We start from the raw sequence: 24,192 nt of genomic DNA on the forward strand, positions 1-24,192 counted from the left end.
GTGTCTCACGCCCCTTAAGGCTAAAGAATTCCTTGGATGGGCGATGATGTTTCTAACGCCCCATAGGGCTAATGAGCCCCTTGGATGGGCGATGATGTGTCAGACACCCCTTAGGGCTAATGTACCCCTTGGATTCGCGATGATGTGTCTTACACCCCTTAGGGCCCACTAAAATTGCAAAAAAAAGGCCTCTAGCGTGGTGAAAATTCAATTTTTCTGATTACGGTCACAGTTTTAGGCATGTCTTAAAACAGAACGTGCTCAGTTCACCCCAAAATGAGCCCCTAGGATGGGTGATGATATAATTGACGCTTTATAAGAGCCTCCTTGGTGACAAGTGTCTTTGAAGAAACATATAGATTTATATATTTGAAGAAACATCAATGAAGAAACAAATTGTTATGGCTGTAGGGAATAATTTCAAGCTTTAAATCCCACTAGCTTGAACCCCACTGTGATCATACACTAAAGTACGGTGGCGTCCAAAAGGGAAAAAGATAGAGCAAAAGAGTCTCCAACAAGTTTTTTAGGAACTTGTAAACCATTCACGAGGTGAAGGTACACCCCTTAACGATCGAAGAGATCGTCAACTCCATAAGGTCATGAACCAAATAAGGGTTCGGGGATGAAGGTACAAATCCAACCTAGAAGAGATTGAATCTGCCCTAATAATAGGCCTCTACTTTATTCTGCTCGTATTCATGTGCGCTTTCTGACTAACATGCAATCAATAGGATTAACCTGTAAACTTGTTTATCTATGTTGGTTGAATTTAATGCACAAATAAACTATTATTGTGATCACTTGAATTATAATAACAATTAAACCAAACAAGATTATAATTATCTTATTAAGCGTGATTACAAGTACCAATTTCCCTTTAACATGCAATAAAGGTGATCAAGCAATAAATAATAAGCATCAAGCAACATAATAATCAATAAAAAAATAATAATGACAATAAAATTATAATAATAATAATTGATTAGGGGATTTTGCTCCCACCAATCGGAATGCGCCATGTGGACCAATCAGGTCCTGCCAAGTGTCCCCCAGTTGGAACAGTCAGGGCTTCCCACGTGGCACGCGCTTATTCGTCCACCTTGGACCTGTTATGTCAAGACATGTGGCATACTCCATGCCTAATTGAGAAACCGGCCACCCAGGCCCAACTTCCGAGGGAAGCCCAATCGGCCCTAGGTTTACCTAAACCTAGGATGGGCACGTTTTCCAAGGTTATAAATACCTCCCTTAATCCTCATTAAGGGAGAGAACAGAAACATTATGGAAAAAACACATTAATTACACACAGTAATAACCGGCTGATCTCGCTAACAAAGCAGATTACCTACATTAAACACTCTCACCTAGAGAGACCAAATCACTTTAATTTCCGCATTAATTACTCCTTAATCAGGTACTAACTTGACCGTTGGAGGCGGAGCTCACAAGAGTCTCCGTTATTTTGCAGGTACAGGCGTCCGGTTCCAGTCTCGGAATTGTAACTCTCCTGTAGGACATCAGAAAACCCCGAAAAATTAGGCGCCGTCTGTGGGGAGAGTACTTCTGAGATGGCATCCAAGTCTGTACCGACTCCTGAAGAGAGGCGTCCCCTAGACGATCCTCAAGTTCAGTCGGACCATGATACTGAAAGTGAATTTGAAGTTGAAGCTCATACAGCTTCAGACGGGACCCTAAGGGCCCGACGTACCCGTCATACCGAAAGGAGGGAACGGGAGCATCTTCAAACAGGAAGCGAGCCAGTAGGCGCACCGCCTGTTCGGGAACAGCCGACTGATGGGTCTGCTCCCATCACAAGGAACGAACTCATGACCTTCATGAGGGACTTCAAGGGAGAGATTCAAGAGTTGATCAACAAGAAGCCGCCTGCTCTAGTCAAGGAGCAGTCGGCCAAGAAACCCTCCACTTCACTGAAGAGGAAGCCAGTTCAAGGGCGAGAGGCGACTCCTCATCCTAAATCTAGGAAGCGGGAGCCACCTGCCCTTGATTTCACAAAATTCCGTTATCCTACAGGAAATAGGAAACCTGTTCGTCATATTCAGGCGGACGGGTCGAAGCAAACATTCACAGATGCTCGGCTACTGCTAGAGCAGAAGAAGAGTGACCGATTGTCAGAGTCGGCCTCTACTTCAAACTTTCAAGACAGTTTGCGAAATGCCTCGATGAGGCATACTCAGTCGTACCATGAGAGTCAATCAGGCGGCACCTCCCGTCAGTCCGGATTTCATAGTGACCAGGCGGTACCAAACTTACCATTTGTGCCGCAACAACAGTATTTTTTGCAGCCACCTCCGTTTGGTGGACCTGCAGCAAAAAACGTCCAACCTATGGACTGGCAGCTACGGTTGCTTAGACTTGGTGAACAGCCGTCGGCCTTCTCCAAGGAAATTACTGAAGCTGCTCAGCCGGCCAAAGTGAAAAATGTACTAGTAGGCGCCTATGACGGCACTACTAACCCAGAAGACCATCTGATGGCATTCACCAACCTGATGTACCTTCAAGGGTTGGATGATCCCACTTGGTGCAAGTGTTTCCCAGCGACTCTCAAAGGAATCGCACAGCAATGGTTCGGCAACCTGCCGACTGGTTGTGTAAATAGCTTCAGGACGCTTGCTTACTTATTTGCCTCCAACTTCGCCATGAACATCCCTGCGAAGAAAACGACCCTTGATTTGGGAACAATTCAGCAGGGCGAGAAAGAGGGGCTTCGTTCTTACATCAGGCGATTTAACCTGATGAGAATACAGATTCAAGGGTTACCGGATGAGGTAGCTTATACTGACTTTTTCAGAGGTCTCAAAGACGAGTCTACCTTCAAATTTGATTTGGTTCGAAAAAGGGTGGCGACTCTTCAAGAGGCCTTGATTGAAGCAGAAGCCTATATACAGGCGACTGATCTTTGTACGATAAAACAGTCGGACGGGAAAAGGTTCGACAAAAGAGAAGGACGACAGAAACAGTCGTCAAACAAAGATGAGAAAAGAAAAGAGGTCTGGGCGGTTGATTCCTCTAAACAGCCGGCCCAGAAAAAGAAAAAAGAATTCAAACCATACTCCCCAAAGTATGCATTTAACAAGGATAACCAGTTTATTCTAAAAGAAATCAAGGGACGGATCTCAATTGAGAAGCCGGTCCCCATGAAGGGTTCTGCAAACAATCGGAACCAAGATAAATTCTGTGCTTATCATGATGATGTTGGTCATCACACCAATGAGTGCATCAGTCTCATGCGGTACCTAGACCGCCTGGCTGAGCAAGGTGATGTTGACACTTATGTCAAGAAATCCGCGGGGAACACTTCCTCAAAAAAGCAGTCGGCCAAAAAGAATCAACAGGCCGACAGCTCCGATACAGATGATGCAGTCGTCTACACTATTGCAGGCGGCTTCTCAGGAGGCGGCCCCACTATTAGGGGCAACAAAGACAATATCAGGCGGTTAGATGTAAATTCCGTTCACCAAGAACGGTCGTCCAAATATTCATTTCCTGAGATTGTCATCACTGAAGAAGATCTAGGATGGGTAAGGGGGCCGCATGACGACCCTCTCGTTATTGAATGTATAGTGGCCAACCAGAGAGTTGGCCGAATCCTCATAGATATCGGAAGCTCCTCATATCTCATCAGTAGCAAATGTCTGTCGAAACTAAAATATCAGACTGATTGCATACATCCGGCCTCCCACCCTTTAGTAGGGTTTGGAGGAGGAGTCGTCCACCCACTGGGACGAGTAGATTTACCCATCCGCCTGGGCGAAAAAGGGGAAGGACGACACATGGTAGTCCGGTTCCTGGTAGTAGAGGAACTCTCGGCCTACAACATGATTCTGGGTCGACCTACCCTGAATAATTCCAAGGCTGTTATAATCCCATCTCTTATGTTGCTCAAGTTTGAGAGGGATAATAGAACAGTCGGCTCCCTAAGGGGAGATCAGAGAATGGCCCGAGAGTGCTATCTCTCGGATGTCAAGCCCACTGTTATGGCTACTGGGTCAAGCGGTGAAAAAACAGACCTTGACAAGGAGAGTGCGCCTGTTCAAGAAGCAGGCGGTAAAAAGAGAAATCCATCCCAGACAGGGGCCGCAAGAAAAGAAAAAAATAGCAATCATTGGCAGAGGAGCGGCCGGATGAGTTCCGCCCTCAGCCGGCTGGTGAGCATGCGGACCTGATCTTAGACGACTCACGTCTTGACCAAACAGTCAAAGTTGGGACGACTGCTCTGAGAAACCTTGGTGACCACTTTCACCAACTATTGAAAGAATACAAGGACATCTTTGCATTCGAAGTCCATGAAATTCCAGGCATTAGTCCTGATCTGGCGGTACATAAACTGGCCGTGGATCCAAAAAAGAAGCCGGTACGGCAAAAGAAGCGGAACCATGGCGAAGAAAGAAGTCAGGCGGCAGCCGCCGAAGTTAAAAAATTACTTGATGCAAGGTTCATTCGGCAATGTTACTTCCCAGACTGGGTTGCAAATGTAGTGCTTGTTAAAAAGCCGAATGACACCTGTAGACTACACAGACTTAAACAAGGCGTGCCCCAAAGACAGTTACCCTCTGCCTAAAATTGATAACCTGGTCGACTCAACAGCCGGTCATGCCTTGATGAGTTTTATGGACGCCTGTTCTGGTTTCCATCAAATTCCTTTATGGAAGAAAGATCAGGAGAAGAATGCCTTCGTCACTGATCAGGGGTTATACTGTTACACGGTCATGCCGTTTGGTCTTAAGAATGCCCCGGCTACCTTCCAACGAATGATAAACACTGTGTTCTTTGATCAGATTGGGAGAAACGTCGAGGCATACATTGATGATATGATTGTCAAGACTAAACTTCAGAAAGATCATCTGTCGGACCTCCGAGAAACTTTCGCCACACTCAGGCGGCACCATGTCATGCTCAATCCCAAGAAATGTGTATTTGGAGTTGAGTCTGGGAAATTTCTCGGATTCCTTATCAATCAGAGAGGAATAGAGGCGAACCCTGAGAAGGTGCAGGCGGTCATTGACATGCAGTCGCCTCGTACCTTCCGAGAGGTTCAAAAGTTAACAGGTTGTCTGGCGGCCTTGGGAAGATTTGTAAGCCGATCAGGCGACAAATGCCTATACTTTTTCCAGGCAATTAAGAAAAAGGCAAGGTTTGAATGGGGGCCGGATGCTGAGGCCGCCTTCCAGAAATTAAAAGTTCACTTGCATTCCTTGCCGAGGCTGGTCAGCCCTTTGCCCAAAGAGGTACTCTACATGTACCTGGCCGTCTCTGATCATGCGTTAAGCGCTGTTCTCCTTGCTGAAAGAGTCGGCTGTCAGCTCCCGGTCTACTTTGTCAGTCACGTACTGAAAAATGCCGAGAAATTTGGTCTTGCACTCTTCATGGCTGTTAAAAAATTGAAGCCCTACTTTTTGGCATATGCAGTCGTCGTGTATACAGACCAACCTATCAAGCGGCCACTTACCATCATGGAGTCGTCAGGCCGAATGATCAAATGGGCCATAGAAATACAGAGCCTCGAAGTTACATTCGAGCCTAGAAAAGCAGTGAAGGGGCAAGCCTTTGCTGATTTTATTGTAGAGATGACTCGTCCTCCTGACTCTCAAGTTCCAGACCAAGTGTGGAAGGTATATGTGGACGGAAGCTCTACTTCAAATGGTTGTGGAGCAGGCGTCATATGTCAGTCGCCAGAGGGCGACAGGTACGAGTATGCTCTACGCTTCAGTTTTCAGGCTTCAAACAATGAGGCAGAATATGAAGCTTTACTAGCCGGGATCCGCATGTGCAAGGCGGCAGGGGCAAGAAAAATAGACGCCTGTTCCGATTCACAATTGATAGTGAGTCAGTACAATGGCGAATACGAAGCAACCCATCCGGCCATGATCAAGTATTTACAGGCGGTCCGACAAGCAGTCGGCTCCCTTGAGGATTTCCATCTGATCCAAGTGCCGAGATCAGAAAACAACCAGGCGGATGCACTGTCAAAATTAGCATCATCCGCCTCCTCTGATACTCCTCGAACTGTTTTTTGGGAAGTAATGGAGAAGAGAAGCATCGAAGAAACCCTATTGGAATCCTAGACAGAAGCTCAACCTGGATGGATTCAATCAGGGCATATCTAACAAACGGTACACTGCCGGATGATACTCAACAGGCGGTAGCACTAAAAAAACGAGCCACCTATTTTGAAATGATAAAGGGAGAACTTCACAAAAAGGGGTACCTTCAACCCTTCTTAAAGTGTGTTACTCCAGAAAAGGGAGGAGAGATACTAGACGATCTTCACTCTGGTTACTGTGCTTCTCATATAGGTGGTAGGATGCTTGCTCAAAGGGCAAGGCGGCAGGGCTACTTTTTGCCTACTTTGGAAGCAGATGCAATGGGGATGGTGAAAAAATGTGACAAGTGCCAAAGGTTTGGCAAACTAATTCACCGTCCGGCTACTAACCTCACTACCATTCACAGCCCACTACCATTTGCTAAGTGGGGCATGGACATTCTGGGTCCATATACGCCTGCTACAGGCGGAAGGAGGTACATACTTGTTACCGTCGACTACTTCACTAAATGGATAGAGGCGGAGGCTGTAAAGGGAATCAAGACGAAAGATGTAATTTCATTCATTTGGAGAAATGTTATCACTCGGTTCGGGGTTCCCATGTCTATGGTTTTTGATAATGGTCCCCAATTTGAGACGCCTGTTCTCAAAAGCTGGTTGGGTGACCAAGGAATTGCAAACTACTTTGCATCTGTCGGCCGTCCACAAGCAAACGGCCAGGTAGAAGCCTTTAATAAAATCATCTCAGACGGTCTCAAGAAAAAGATTGAACGAGCAGGCGGCCTATGGGCGGATGAACTACCACATGTTCTCTAGGCCATTAGGACGACTGAAAAAGGGGCGACTGGAAAAACTCCATTCCTCCTAACTTACGGTGCGGAAGCTGTTCTTCCAATAGAACACTACGAGCCGACTCTTCGAGTAATGCTATATGACGAAGAGGCAAACTGGGAAGCCATGCGCCTGACATTAGACTCACTTCCTGAAAAGAGGGGCAATGCTGTCTTGCGCCATGAAATCTATTGCCTGAGAATGACTAGATCATACAACAAAAAAGTACACAGGCGTCCACTCAAAGTATGGGACTTTGTACTTAGAAAAATGGAAGTAGTTGGTAGGGCTAATGAGTCTGGCAAGCTAACTCCCAACTGGGAAGGACCCTACCGAATCTATGAGGAAGTCAGGGACGGTACCTACCGTCTGGAAACACCAGACGGACAACCGTTGCCTCGAACTTGGAATGTAGATAACCTTAAGAAATATTTCTTTTGAATGATGTAAATAGTCAAGAGCTACTTAATAAAAGTGCACTTACTATTCAAATTTGTACTAAGAGGGGCACGCCTACTAACAAATAGTCGGCTACTCTCCATGTTTAATTTTACTTACGAGGGGCATGCCGTCTGTACCTTTACAGTCGGCTACTCTCCATTGAGTTTTTCACTCTATCTTCAGAGGGGCATGCCGTCTGTACCTTTACAGTCGGCTACTCTCCATTGAGTATTTTACTCACAATATGGGCATGTCGTCTGAGCATATAGTCGGCTACTCTCCATAAGAAGATGGCCGACTGGTTCCAAACACATAGCCACCCCCCTAATACTTAGCTAAAAAGATTAGGGCCTGGCCGACCCTGTGCCTAACAGGCGGCTACCCTCCTTTTACTTAACACCTACGTTCACCAAGAACTTACCAAGGCCACAGGCCGAATGATCAGACCAGGCGCCAAGCCAACTGATCAAATCTACAAAACTAATACGAGCTGTCCCAACATCATAGCAGGCGTCCGACAGCATCCCTCCGGATGAAATTCGTCGCAGAGAGCAGCTCCCTTTTGGGTGGAACATTGTTCTATAAATTAATTACACGGCACCTATACGACTGTCCCTAAGGGCAACCACGTAGCCGTTTTTGAGACAAGGATAACTCTATCACTAACCAAACCAGTGGTAGCAGTTGACATCTGAGTCAGATGACCGCCTGTATTACTTGGGACAAATGCAGGGGGTACCTCTTGAGTTAATAGCCAACAAACATTGGCGAATCAAGGGGTCTAGCCGGCCTACGCCGCCTGGTACCTCTACTTCTCAAGCAAAAGTGACGGCGACTGAGTAACTCCAACGTTAACTCATAGTCACTCCCTCAAATTTGGTATGGAACCTAAAAGGTTTGAGTAGACCACCTGTTTTTTGGCTAACAGGGGCACTCAAACCCCTATTCCTACTAAGAAACCTATTGAGTTAATAGCCAACAAACATTGGCAAATCAAGGGGATCAGCCGGCCTCCGCCGCCTGGTACCTCTACTACTCAACCTAGATTGTGACGAAGACTAAGTAACTCCTATGTTAACTTAATAGTCACTCAAACTTAGTCAGACCACTTTCCTACTTGGTTAAATTTACAAATGACAGGACCACCTGCCTAAAAAGGATCCAGACAAAATAGTTCGAATACTTATTGGATAAATGGCCGACTGATCGTTTATCCTGGAAACAGACAACCAGTCGTCCAGGGGCATAGGCGGCGTACTAACTATCCGTACCTGTCTGCAACGTTCGGCCATGTAAAACAGTCGGTTTAGTGAACAATTGGATATTAGATATGGAATACTTAGACAAATTTGAAGCAAAACAAAAATTCATTAAAAATAAGCCGGTCATTAAAGACCAGCAAAATATTCAAAGCCCCGGCCCCCTGGCCGGGTAAATACAAAGCAAACGGCACGCAGGCCGTGGAAAGAATACACAAAGCTTAAGAAGGGGGCAGTTCAGTATTAGCAGCTGCCGCCTGGTCAGCACTCTTCTTGCTGGACTCGGCTTCAGTTGCATCCTTTTTTGATGCCTTACCCCCAAGCGGCACAAGCGCCACTACCGGCTCCTCCTCCAACGCTTCCTCCAACGCCTCTTCTTCAGCAGCCGCCAGGATCTCTTGATTATATGTATCCGAACACTGGCGGTACGTTCTTTCCCAAGAGGCAAAGTCGGCACTGGGGAAGAGGCGGCCCCAGGTCATGCGCTGGATTTTAGCGGAGTCTTCCATCATCTCCCGGACCAGCTCTTTCTTCTCTTGCTCGGCCTTTTCCGAGAGCTCCTAGGTAAGACTCTTCTCCTGGGTCACCAGGCGTTCCTTTACGCTGGCCAAGGATTTCTCCATGGCTTCGTAAGAGTACATTTTCAGGCGAAGAGGTTTCAGCTCGGCCTTGAGATTTGTGATGGTCGCCTCCAGCTCGGCCTTGAGATTTGTGATGGTCGCCTCCAGCTCGTCATTCTTCTTCTGGGCCGCCTCTAACTGAGCCCGAAAAGCGGCGGTAGCCTGCGCCTGATAATAAAGAATATCAATGGTCAGAACTTCATTTTGGGCAATTTGAAACATTGCCTTATCACAGTCAGAGGCGGCCATAGCTTTTGCAGCCTTCACCTCTTTGTTCTTCCGATCAAGCGGCTTGCGAAGGCCATTCACTCGGAGCAGGGCCTAAATACAAAGAAACAGGCGTCAGTTTCCAAACAAAAAATAAAACAGGCGTCCAGAAATTCAAATACTCAAAAATATGCTAAGTATACCTCAGCAAGGACCCCTGCAATCCCGTCAAGGTCAAGGGTGCCGACACCCCTGACCGCCTCCCTTTCAGCTGGAGGAACTGCCCTGATCATAGACTTGGCCATCTCTACCAAGTCAGGCTCTGGGGGCCGGCTGTATCAAGCATAAACAAACGGATTAGACTTAGTAAAAAAGGGAGCAAGTCTAAAATTTACAAGGACAACTTCATACCTCTAGGCGGCCCAGTTGGAGTTTTAGAAGAAGTGGCCGGCTGTTTCTCAGCCGCCACCTGTTTTCTGGCAGAACCAGGAGAGCTCCCAACAGTCTTCTTCCGGGCCTTGGGGTCCGGCTGTTGGGAAGATGAAGCTCTTGGAGCACACGTCTAAAACAGAAAAAAGACGTCAGTATATGCATAAACACTCCAAAAAGAGGGTGAAAGGTTCGGAGCTCACCAAGGGTGCCCCCTTTTTGGGGGAGTCGGTTGAAGCTTGTTGCATAATAGAGGCCCGCAACATGGCCGCCGCAGTCTTGGAGGCGGTGATTTTGCTCATGGCGTCAGCTGCAAAAACAAACAGCAAAGTTAATAAAAGATAAACAACAAATGTATGGAACAACAGAGTATTCGACAGGCCGACTACCTCTTGAGCACCGACTGCTGAGGCCGCAGGCGGCTAAAAAGTACTCGTCATAGAGCCACTTGAAGCTCGGGACGTAGTGCAGGGGTACTTGCTCTCGTACCCCTGAAGTAGAGTCGACCCTCGACTCTACTTTAAAGAGTCCTTTATCAAGGATCTCGTTCTTAGCCTTGGGGGGAACAGGCGGCATGCTACGGCCGCCTGCAAGAAGGGGCGGATTCCTGTTCCACCTATTGAAGCGCTTGTTCAGCTCAATGTCTGAACTCTCAATGATGAGGAAGGTGCTCCGCAAGTCCTTCCACTTGTTTGCTTTACCTCTTGTCATGAGGTAGCCCCTGTGGCTTGTCAATTGATACCAGCCGGTACCGCCTGTCTTAGGGGTCCGGCTGAGATAGTTCATATGGGCGAAAGCCTCGAAGCTCGGCTCCACCCCGTGCAGTTCGCACCCGGCCACATAGCCGAGTACGTTGACCCAGGAGTTTGGGGCTAACTGCCATAACCCCAACTCATACCCATCCAAAATCCGCTGAACAGTCGGATGTAATGGGAAGCGAAACCCTGCCTTGATGGCCGCCTCGTAGCAGCCAAAGCAGGCGCTATCATAACTGGAACCAACCGGCCAGACGACTGTGTCTTCTGGATCCGGCACAAACACTAGAAAATCGGGGCCCATGGTGTGGTTTGCAATAAAGCTATCCACTTTCTCTTGCATGGCTGTGATTTGGCCCCGAGGTACCGTGCAGTAGTAGGGGGTATTTAGCTCTCGGTAAGAGGCGGATGGTTCCGCCCAATTGTCCCCCTTCTCAACTGCGTGAGAAAGTCTCACCTCTTGCAGGCGGCTGTTTTTCTCTTCTGTACCCAAAGAAGCATGGCCGGAAGAGCTTGACTCGGAATCGTCCTCCGACGAGTCCGAAGAGGACGACTCCTCCCCTCTCCCAGAGGGGCCGCCTCCTCTCTTTGAAAAGGAGCAGATTTGTTAACTGCTAAATGGGAAGGGGTCACTATGACTCCCCCCACAGAATTGCCGGCATCCAGGCCGCCTTGTTTCACTTCCACATCCGGCGCCTGGTCAGATGTTTCACTAAGCGGCACCCTGTGGGAGGAGCCGTCTGAATTTGAGATCCTAGCTGTCTTTTTCGTTCTGGCCATCCTGCTCTGCATAGACACAGATACAGTCGGACTTTGTATAAAGGGCAAAGATGGGTCCGGAAAAGGGCAGGCGGCACTCCTAGTCCTAGATTCAGCCGTCCCCGGTGACCGGCTGATCACTAACCTAGGTCGTGTCGTGTGCTTCCGTGGTGCCATTTCAGAAAATAAAAAGAAAATTAAGAGTAAGAGAACTGAGTTACCTGAACGAGTGACGGTTGATGAAGTTCTGAAAATCCTGTGTAGTCGGCTTGTCAGAACAGGCTGTAGGCTGAAAAGGTCCAAAATGTCAGAGCAAGTTTAGGGGTCCGAATGTTCTCAAAAAGTTCTCAAAGTGTGAAAATGACTCAAGACAACTCTCCCTTATATAGGCGAAGTGAGAAGGCGAAGGGTCACTTTCAGAATTCAAAATTTGGGCGGGAAAATCTCTCGTCCTTTCGCCGACTGACACCTGTAGCAGGCCGTCGCCTGTTACAGTGCGACACCTGTCACAGGTAACACGTGACCAATCACGTGCCACCTGTGAGGGGAAAATGATTAGGGGATTTTGCTCCCACCAATCGGAATGCGCCACGTGGACCAATCAGGTCCTGCCAAGTGTCCCCCAGTTGGAACAGTCAGGGCTTCCCACGTGGCACGCGCTTATTCGTCCACCTTGGACCTATTATGTCAAGACATATGGCATACTCCATGCCTAATGGAAAAACCGGCCACCCAGGCCCAACTTCCGAGGGAAGCCCAATCGGCCCTAGGTTTACCTAAACCTAGGATGGGCACGTTTTCCAAGGTTATAAATACCTCCCTTAATCCTCATTAAGGGAGAGAACAGAAACATTACGGAAAAAATACATTAATTACACACAGTAATAACCGGCTGATCTCGCTAACAAAGCAGATTACCTATATTAAACACTCTCACCTAGAGAGACCAAATCACTTTAATTTCCGCATTAATTACTCCTTAATCAGGTACTAACTTGACCGTTGGAGGCGGAGCTCACAGGAGTCTCCGTTATTTTGCAGGTACAGGCGTCCGGTTCCAGTCTCGGAATTGTAACTCTCCCGCAGGACATCAGAAAACCCCGAAACAATAATCATAAAAATAATAATCATAATCACAATAATCATGACAATCATAAATCATAATTAAAATAATAATCATCATAATAACAATAGTAATATTAGATAATCATGTTAAAGCATAATAAAAATAGCAAGATCCTAGGCATGATACTGACAAGATTAATAACAAACCCTAGCATGTCACTAAGCAATAAAAATCAAAGCTTTAACCATAACATGATACTAACATGAATTAATATTAGAAAGAACATAGAAAGCATCATAACAATCATTTTTAATATTAAAAATACCCTAGACATGATACTAGGAATATCATAATAACATTGTAAACATGATATCTACATCATAAATCAATTAATCAATTAAGGTACTTACTTTGATGCCTCATACCTCTTTCTAATAACAAAATACACACGTTAGTAACTTCAAGGAAAATAATAATACAAATAATTAAATTAAATAATTGAAAGAGAGATTTGGGACGAAACCCTCAGAAATTAAACCTTTCACGTCTAGGGCGAAGGCAACTTCGAATATGGTTAGGTGTTTCTAGATCTTGTGAATGCGGAATTTTGTATGAAAAAGCAAGAAAGAATTGAATGCTAAAGAATACTTGAGAATGACAGAATTGGTGATGGTTCTTGATTGATAAATTAGTTGTAGGTGAATAAAGATGATGAATTGGTGAATCAAAACGGAGTTTTTGATACGATATTTAAGACAAAATCAGCCAAAAAAGATAATTTAACAAAACAGAGTCTGAAGATCGCAAAAGAAGGTTGGCACCAACCGTGGCTAGCTGGCGCCAGGCACCAGTGGCTAGCGCCTGGCGCCAAGCCTAGTTCCAGGCGCCAAGGCCTGGGGTTGGACACCAAACTGGATTTCAACGCGTTTTCGAAAATCTGATAAATTTAATGTACTGGAAGATTAAAAAATATAACTTCTTCAAAAATGATATTTGATCTTGATTAAAACTCTGAAAAGTCAACAAAGTCAACTTATGAATGCTAATTGAATTAGGAATGAAAAGAACCTTCTAGAAGATTCTAGAAGACTAAAACCATTCTTAATTGCATTAGGAATGATAAATCACATTAGGCCCTCCCCTAGATCATTGGGCCGTACATAAAGCTCAAACCGGGCCCAGTTTAGTAAATTGGCCATAGCTTCCTCAATATTCATCGGAATTGGGCTTATAATATATCGTTGGAAAGGTATTTGCAAGCTCCTTCCCGGGTTTGGTTTTGGGGAGACACAAATGTGTGTCTACAGAAGCCCCCACTTTGACTGAGTTTGGAGAAACACAAGTTTTGAAAACGAAAGTCAAAGTAACGATAGGGACGGAGAATGATTCTGAACGTTCTGCGATCCTAAATCAATCTTGTAACGCCGATACCTGCAAAACTAGCATTAGTTAAATAGATAGAAGAGTTAAGAAACGCGTATCTTGCACCGTTGAGCACACGTCTCTGAAAGTAACCGATTGTTTTGATGACCTCCTGCAAGCTAGAGAATGCCATCCCGCTTGAAAACCGCTACGCCTATAACTGCTTCCAAATTAGAAGATTGCTTTGCCTGAAACTATCCTCCTCCGCAATGATAGTATTCCATATCCAAGGAAATACCATCGAAGATTATTTCTCTTGAAACAATCCTCATCCGCATTGATAATATTCCATATCCAAGGGAATACTATCGAAGATTGCTTCTCTTGAAACAATCCTCAGTTGTTTGTGACAACTCTCCACAATCTAGGGAACGCCACCTTGCTGTTTTGATGTTCACTCGTCTCTGAAAAAAGAGCTTCTTTTTTATATGACTCTAATTTCCGCTGTGATAGTCTTCGAAAAGATCACTGCTTCTTAATGTTTGCTATGCCAGTACATCGGCGCTTTGCTGCTTGTGAACCAGTATGTCGGTGCTTTTGCTGTGATGACAATCCTCTTTTCTTTGAAAATAGTTGCCAACACAACTCTTGTATGATGTATGACAATCCGATTTAGGGAAAGTTGTCAATGCCACGTAACAATCCATCCTTGGAAATGTTGACGCCCTTTAGGGCGCCCGAGCCCTTTGGGGGGGGGGGGCGATATACGTTTGGTGCCCATCGGGCTAATGAGCCCCTTGGATGGGCGATGATGGCCTGACGCCCCTTATGGCTAATGAGCCCATTGGATGGGCGATGATGTGTCTGAACTCCCTTAGAACTAATGAGCCCCTTGGATGGGCGATGATGTGTCTGATGGCCCTTAGGGCTAATGAGCCCCTTAAAATGGGCGACGATATGTCTAACACCCCTTAGGGCTAATGAGCCCCTTCAAGATACGCGATCATGGAAAACTTAAATGCATTCGGCGCACCGATATTGCGAAAAAAAGGCCTCTAGCACGGTGAAAATTCCATTTTTCTAATCACGGTCACATTTTCAGGCTTGTCCTGGAATGGTAGGTGCTCAGATCACCCCATAATGAGCCCCTATGATGGGCGATGATCTAATTGACGCTGCCTAAGAGCCTCATGGGTGCCAAGTGTCTGTGAAGAAACATGTAGACTTATTTATTTGAAGCAACATCAATGAAGAAACATCAATGAAGAAACAAATTGTTATGGCTAACTTATGTATACTTGTATTTATTGTTATGTTTGACACCCATTGGTGCGTTCGAGTCCCTTTAGGGGGCGATATATGTTTGGTGCCCCTTCGGGCTTATGATCCCCTTGGATGGGAGATGATGTGTCTGACGCCCCTTAGGGCTAATGAGCCCATTGCATGGGCGATGATGTGTCTCACGCCCCTTAGTGCTAATGAGCCCCTTGGATGCGCGATGATGTGTCTGACGCCCCTTAGGGATAATGATCCCTTTGGATGGGCGATGATGTGTCTGACTCTCCTTAGGGCTAATGAGCCCCTTGGATGGGTGATGATGTGTTTGACCTCTTAGGGTTAATGAACCCTTCTAGATAGGCAATCATAGAAAACTTTGATGCATTCGGCCCATCAAAATCGCGAAAAAAGGCCTCCAGCATAGTGAAAATGCCATTTTTCTTATTACGGTCTTATTTTTAGGCTTGTCTTGGAACGGTACTGAAGGATTTTATAGGTACTACGCAACGGAAATAATATGAATCATATTCATAAAGCACTTAAACCAAGAATCGCATGCACAATACACAAGACACATATTTATACCTTTCATGCGTGAATTCCACGAAGCTATTCGAAAGGTAAATCAGGGAGAGAATATATCCCCAAGCGTTGCACCCGTACTTAGTCCACAATATTCGAACGAGCAGTCCACCAATACTAGATTGGTTGAGTGATTGAGGAAAACTGCGATCACCACCTTTTCGGACGACCAACCACCGCACGAACCACCACCACCATGAGACACCATCGACACCAAGGAGGAGGAGAAAGCGATGAGAAAGAGAGGAATATGAGAGGGCTGAACTTCGTGTTTGCTAATTAGGGTTTGATAAAATGATCAGTTAATTGCATACTTGCAAACCTAGTCACCTTTTCTATTATTAATCTCATTATAATTAGAATAGGGAACGAAGCCCAAATCCCCTACTAATCCTCCATATGGCCGGCCACATAGAGTGATGAGGCCCATGATGGGCCTCGTCCTCTAATGCTCGATCTAACCCTTTTTTGTGACCTTATATGATCCATCTAATTGGGCTTTGGGCTATTTTACTAGTCCAAAGATTGTTAGTACCTCTAGCTATGGCAAAATGACGATCCAAATGTACGAACTTAATTATCTCTATAATTTGATCCATTTATATATCTAGTAATTGCACACGAGGAAGACATAACTCCTTCAATCCCCCACTTTTTAAAGACAAGGGTGCAATATTCAAATTCCTTAAGTCAATATATGTGTCGATTTGATATGATTGCATCACATGTCTAGATCATATTAATCTACAAATCGTTTCTTGATGAGTTAGAATTACAAAACCAAATGATTACTGTGTAATACATTTGAACGCGGCCACGTAGTTTCTTAATTCTCCCTCTTTAAGCGGCCATGATACATTTTCTAATTAAATAGGTAGACTCTATCCAATCTTGTGGCAACAAGACTCCCACTCAACTTCTGAAATAACCAGGAAACACCCTTTATAATCTCTAGTTACGGCTAGACATTTGAGTGTACCACAGTCAGAACATCCATTGAATGAAATCAATGTTCCACTCATGTCAAAGGAATCCACTAATATATACGGAAGCTCTATACTTTAACTTCAAAGTAGGTCAATAGTTTGATTATGCATCATTCATGCATATCCAACTGATTGATCGAGCATCACCATGCCCCTATAGCCATGAAACTGCGCTATCCATAAATCTTACATGCTAGTCCATTTATTTAAATTATTTATGTCCACTTTAAAGATCTCAAACTAGGAACTTATATAATATATGAATTTTGTACACCTTTGGGGTTTCAATTCACCATGTAATCAAACTAATGAGCACATCAATTCATAATTATTTTGGACATTTTATTTAATTTTCAAAACCATAATTAAATAAGAGAAATAATAATTTGTTATGAAATATAATGTGGATGTCCATTGTACTACTTGTATTATTCTAGAATATTCTAGATAGGTGTAGGGTTTATATTCTTATCTTAACAAAATATATCTATATTGTATTTATATATAACCCCATCATATGGAATAGAATTACACTGATCAATTCTCTATTAATTTCTCTCATATTTCTCCTTATTTTATAACACGTTATCAGCACCAGCCCTACCCGATTGAGCAAATAAAATTAGCATCATTAAGTTTATTGTTTATTTAAATTTTTTCTAATTAAATATAAGCAACGATCACGTAATATATTATAGATCATATATGATTGTTTTGAGTCAAGATGTTTCATCATTAAGTGGTTATATTTTATGGCTTGACTTGTTAATTGTGTACGTGAGATCTAGATGATGGTCAATCGATTGATTAATTTATTTTTTTATTTTTTGTGAATGTATTTTCGTGAAATTGTTCTACAGTAGAGCATATCAATCCATAATATGAAGTATATATGCTTGTGATCATGCATGTGATTTTTCTACAATACTTCATACGATTAGGTTCTTTATATTGATTATTTTAAAGTCTTTCGTGTAGTTTTTGTTCTACTTCTCTTTATTCTCTACATTAACCTTTTGCATCTGTTTTGTTTTTCCTTCACCATACTGAAATTATTTACAACTTATCATGTTTTAGCAAGCGCTAATTTGTTTATACTTTGTTGAGTTTCCCACAATTAAATAAATTGGGTTTTTGAATTACATCCATTAATGAATATTATTATATTATAATCTCTATTTTGTGATTTATTCTTTGTGAATTTATTATGTTGTCTATTATTTGATATTTATGTTTAGAAAATTAGAACCTATTCCGCCAATACTGCAATAGTATTTGTTGATCTAAATATCAATCCCTAATCACTGATATAGAGTATGTGCCAAGTTTATTTTTAAGATCTGAATAACATATATTATTATTGAGTAATATGCTTCAATAGGCGTTGTTTAGTGGACTAATTAGTTCCTTAAATTTCTGAATTAGTTGTGATGTTCTAGTATGAGTCAACAATAAGATAAATGTTAGTGGGTTTATTTCTTTTAAGCATTTTTTTTTCTCTATTTGTGGAGTCATGCTCCTATTATTAAATATTTAGTTGACTTAATTTTCGCTTTGTTTGTTTGTGATATTAGCCTATATAAGGCACCGAAGTTAATTTAATTAAATATGAAGCATTATTCTTTTTCTACTATATTATACTTTGTTCTGCGAGCTACTCCGTGTTCCCTACAATTATAATCAGAATTAAGCTTATTTCATTGAGTTAAAGTAATACTATGTATTAACAAAGATACTTATTTTTTTAATTCATTATTAAATTGATTATTATGGATGTTATATTATGATTCTATATGATTATAATTTTATTATCTTACTCGAATTTATAATATTCACTTTTATACGAGCAGCGATTTATGTCGAACCCGGCAAAACTTGAATTTTTGGCCTTGATGTCACGGAAATGAACTATTGTTAGATTATATTTAATGATTGCTAGTAATTTGAATCATATTATATGCAATTTTAGTTTTTCATTTTATTTCGTATGAGGTACATATATTGTAGAAATATACTACATATTTAGCTACTTGAAGAGGATAAATTTAATTAAAGCTTGTATACTAACTTTTAAACGACTAATTCAATTATGTGGTGGTTGTGATATTAGTTGTATAATACGTGAATTTACGTATAAATGCATGCTGTTATATTTTAATGATTACATGAATATTTATTGTTGATCACAAATCATGGTGGTTTATATTTGACGTGAATTTAAATTATAGTCTATATTGTGATGACCTAATGATAATGACTATTACATAGATACTTATACCTTAGTATGATATAGGTAAGACAATAAAGTAGTGTACTACTATTAACTTACAGGTTAATGCTCTATAATGGCATCCATAGTCGTCTCAATTTTTTTTTGGTTTATAAGTTTCAGATTTCGTTCATGTATATGTATTATAATTAATCTTAACTTGGTATCATAGTGATATACTAATATCTTTATAAGTTGAGAATATTATGAATCATACTGTGTATATATATTATGTTGTTGATTGATGTGTGATTAGATTCAATTATTGTATTATATGCCTACTTGATATTAAAATTGGTTATTGGAATGAAAGTAAGTTGAAAATTATGTGGGGACTTGAAGTTTCTTGGATTTATAAAGAGCACTCACACACATGGAGTCAAAGTTCCTTGAAATTTTACATGACCCAAAATCTTTAAGAAAAAGACAATGAAATGTGCATGATCTACAAAGCTAAAGCTTGCTACTTAGATATCCACTAAATACATACTAACATGATTCTATAAACACAATGTCATGAAATAATACTATACAAAAGTTTAAAAAAGTTGACATAGCGTCTTTTACTTTGGTTGTTATTATAGATACCACACTATGGGTGAGTATTAATGATTCATAAATTACTAGATTCATATACCCGAAAAATGAATGAGAAATAATTATATGATTGAGATGATATATGCATGTTTTCGTGATGAATATAATTCATGCAAAACTTGTACGATCCTTGAGTAAAACATGATTGCACAATATCTATTTGAGCAAGAGATAAGTGACCTTGTGGGAAACTTACTGGTAAAATATATTTATCAAGCACATACTTATATGAAATTAATATAATTGGGAAAAAGTCATGAGTAAGAGCGAGTTTGTAAGAATAACTTTGTTATTCTTGATACATGCATTGCTAAAGGAATTTATGCCTTAAAAGGTGGATGCATGAGATTTAAAGGTTGTTGGATTTATTTCATTTCCCATGTGCAAAGATTAGGAGGAGATATTATTTATTACATTATTTTATGTGATCTTTGCATTAGATAATAAGATACATTATGGTACATTAGCTTTAATATTAATGATATATTTCATAGAAATGGCCACATGTTAATTAAGTATTTTGAAATGATACCATCCTGAATATGGATATAAATAAATGTCATTGATCATATGCTATTTATAAATGCTCCAATTAAATTTGAAGTCCTAGCAGGACAATATCGATTGTTGATGAACCTATAGTTTACGTCAAGCGTGATAGATCAATAGTATCTAAAGATAGTTAAGTGTCTTTGAAAAGGAAAGGAGACACTATTGACAATGACAAATTTGAGAAAGTGATAAATCCCGTTATATTTCCACGAGAAATCACTTTTAGTAAATTTCATATGTTTCATGATTATATAAATTACTCCTGAAGAGTATAAAATGTCCAACAAGATTAACTTGTATTAAGATTATATTCAAAGTGTTTCAATAAAGCTTGAGTTACTATTATTTATTGGATCAAGTATTAGTTGATAAATAGTATTTCCAATTGTATAAAGAAGCACATATATGGTTGTGTTCTAATATCACATCACTTTCATGGCCATGCATAAAATATGTTTAATAAAGCAATCACTAGTTTTGGAAAACTGGCCATAATTTGAATTCAGAAAAGTGCATGGATGTGATAATTAAATCAGGTCATCCGGGTTTAATAATTACCCGTTTTGGAAACTCGAAGTTTTATTTGACATGAAATATAAAGTGATGACGCTCTCTCATGTTAAAGAAATGAAATCAATTGAATGGCAAGATAGAACATTGAGATAGAGCTATATTTGGATTGTGATTTTAGTAGTTTGTTTTTAAGATATTTCAAGAGATTATATACTAGTTTTGAAGAATTTTGAATGTGAACAAGTAATAAGTGACAAGAAGCTCACTAAAATAAATTGTGTGCGTAGGGATTTTGACTAACTGGAAACTCATTGCATTATTAAAGTGTTTGGAGAATTAGTGACTTTAAATACAAGTGGACAATCTTGGGGCTATTTTAGATCAGCACATAAGAAAATAGACAACTGCACAATTTATGACCCCCTATTAATATTGATCTCCAGAAGAGAATGAAATTTCATTATTCTCCGGAAGACATAAATTTGTTGAATATGATTGTCCTACGAGATGAAAATTTTGCACATGAAATTAATTTCTATGTTGGTGAAAAATTGCCCCAATATTTGAGATATTTTACCAACTTAGGGGGAGAAGAAGAGTAAGCTGCCAAAAATTATATAACTATAATTAGTTGATCCCTATAATGATACTTTGTAAAGTTAAATGCTAACTTTTGTATTGAGATTGATATGTTGCAAATCTATAATTTAATTTATTTACTGTATGACCCATCTAGAGGCATAGAGAGATACATTTTTTAATGATAACATGTGCATTGTTCAGTTAAATCTTGTCAGTTTTTCTATCACTACACTTGAAGTGTAGATTGTATGATCGGTTTCAATATAAATATGTGATATATGGCAAGATAGTGCAGTTGATGCTTTTTAAATGTAATGATAGTATATTAATACCATAGTGTGAGAAATACCAAGATAAGAGTGGTATAGATATGTGAACTAAAATAGATGGCCTATGATATAAGAAAGTCATAATGGTACAAATTGAAAATGTAATCAGATATCATTGCAAAATATCATGCAAAAATATACATTAAATAAATTTTATGATACTGGTGCACAATGGAACTGACAAATAATATGCATATGCAGGATATAAAGTACTAGTGAATAAGGGATCTGAAATATATGTCCATTTTTATGTCGAAACAATGATAATGACCAAAAGTTTATCATGGACCAAAAGTCCAATGAAATATGGATTTTTAAATCCACATTGTACACTGTCTTGCATTTTTTTGAATATTATGTTCATGTGCATGCATGAGTCATAGGCTAATGGATTACTTACTCCATGTTAAGGAAGTTGTTAGATGCATTACTTGTTGTATATTTTGTTCAATATCTTATCATGATTCATATATCTTATATTGCAAGCACTAGCTAGTTTCTATATAATAATTGTGGTATGTGTGATATAGTAAGGCGTATATACAACAATGATGGGAACTTACGAAGAAATATTTATATTCCAATTGGCTTACACTTGTGATGAAATTATTAATGACGTCTTTTTAATAATAGCTCGTTATGATTCATGTAATAAGAGTTCATGAAGAACTATATATGACGTATTTAAATACCCAGCCCTACATATTTCATACCTTGAACATTGTAATTATCATAAAACTCTTGAAAAATCAATATGACTACATCATCGGTATCTCAACTTGAAGTTTGAGTACGTGAGATTCAACAAGTCTATGCATTCATTGACGAACTGTCTATAAAACATCAAATGTCTAATGAAATAATAACGTTGAGATTTCATTAAGTGAGAATAATATTCTTATGGTCCAAAAGAGCCATAAGCAAAATATGCAATTAGTTTAATTTCTTAATTCATATGATATTTGAAAATGAAATATATATGATAATATGAAGTTTTCTATGAAATTATGTTTGGATAATGTGATCGATAGTTGATCATCATTTTTTAGTATATATGATCTCTAGAAGAAGACATAATTGTTATGACAATTCCAAACAAATGAAATAGTGGTAATCACTTATATTATTTTCACAAGTATGAATATATGAAGCTGCTTCAATAAGTCTATGTGAAGATTTGGAAGATTCAAGAGGATCAATATTCATCAAACCATATCACTTCGGATTTATTTCACTAGAAGATTTCATGTTATGTATTAATTAGGGGGCGAAAATACGCGCTGCACTCTTTTTCCCTTGACCATAGTTTTGTTCCACATTGGGTTTTCCTGGTTAGGTTTTTAATGAGGTAGCATCCGAAGCGTATTACGAAGAATGTTGTACTATTTTTCCTTAATTAGGTTTTTATCCTACAGGGTTTTTCCTATTAAGGTTTTAACGAGGCACAATCTTCGAAAATGGACATCCAAGGGGGAGTTTTATGAAATAAAATGTGGATGTCCATTGTACTACTTGTATTATTCTACAATATTCTTGATAGGTTTAAGGTTTATATTCTTATCTTAAGCAAAACCTATCTATATTGTATTTATATATAACCCCATCATATGGAATAGAAATACACTGATCAATTCTCTATTAATTTCTCTCATATTTCTCCTTATTTTATAACATAATTTCTATTTTAAACATAATTCTGCAAATTGATGCATTTCTCATGTAATATGTTTTCTCAAAACATATACAACTCAAATTACATTACTTGCTTCAATCCTAAGACTTTAATATGACTTTCATACCTTAGCCCATGAAAGGGGTTTAGTGATTTCTCACTCACAAATAAACTTAGCAGAACATGACCTTCCGCTGGTCAATGATCTCATAACCGAGGCAATATCTCATATCTATAAGTTTTGATTTGTTATGTGACCCTGGCTCCTTTGTTCTTGGTTAAAGGTGACCTATTAGTCACATGACATTTTAATCCCGAACTTCCTCTCTAACTATTTTACTATAGTTTAATACACATATTCTGACATTGAGTATGCAACAGTGCTCTGCCTTGAACTCTTCAAGCTCACTGTCCTTCTCCATCCAGACACAAATATGCATTTAGATCACCATCTACAATCATCTTGCCTGTTTGAAAACCTTGCATTTGTGTAACCTTTTGACAACTTGCTTAAATTACCTTTTAATACAATAGCTAGAAGAATTCCTTTTAGTGCTTCTCAAGTACTCAAGGATCTGTTCTTGGTAATTCTCCGTATGCTTATTCTGAATTTGCTTGAAACTTGCTACACATGCACAAGTCATATGCACCATCTTGCTTTATACATTTCATGGGACATGTAATGGATCCTTTTGTAGAAGAATTAGGTACATTACTTTTACAACTCAACTCTGTTAGTTTTTGAAGGCATTAAGTCTTACTGAGCGTAGTTCCATGAGACATGGGAATAATTACACTCTTAGAGTCTTGGTTCATGAACTTTTCAAGATCCTTATCAATATAAGTCTCTTGATTCATTCCAATCATTCTTCAAGATTCACATTATGGATTTTGATTCCCAATATGTACTGAACATCTCCTAAGTCTATCATATAGAAACAATCTTTCTAGCCACTGCTTGACTTATTCAAGTATTGATATATCATTTCATATGAACTTTATGTCATCTGCATATATGACCAAGAATACCAATGGCTCC

The sequence above is a fragment of the Chenopodium quinoa genome, unplaced genomic scaffold (genome assembly GCF_001683475.1).
Source record: "Chenopodium quinoa cultivar QQ74 unplaced genomic scaffold, ASM168347v1, whole genome shotgun sequence".
Lineage (NCBI taxonomy): Eukaryota > Viridiplantae > Streptophyta > Magnoliopsida > Caryophyllales > Amaranthaceae > Chenopodium > Chenopodium quinoa.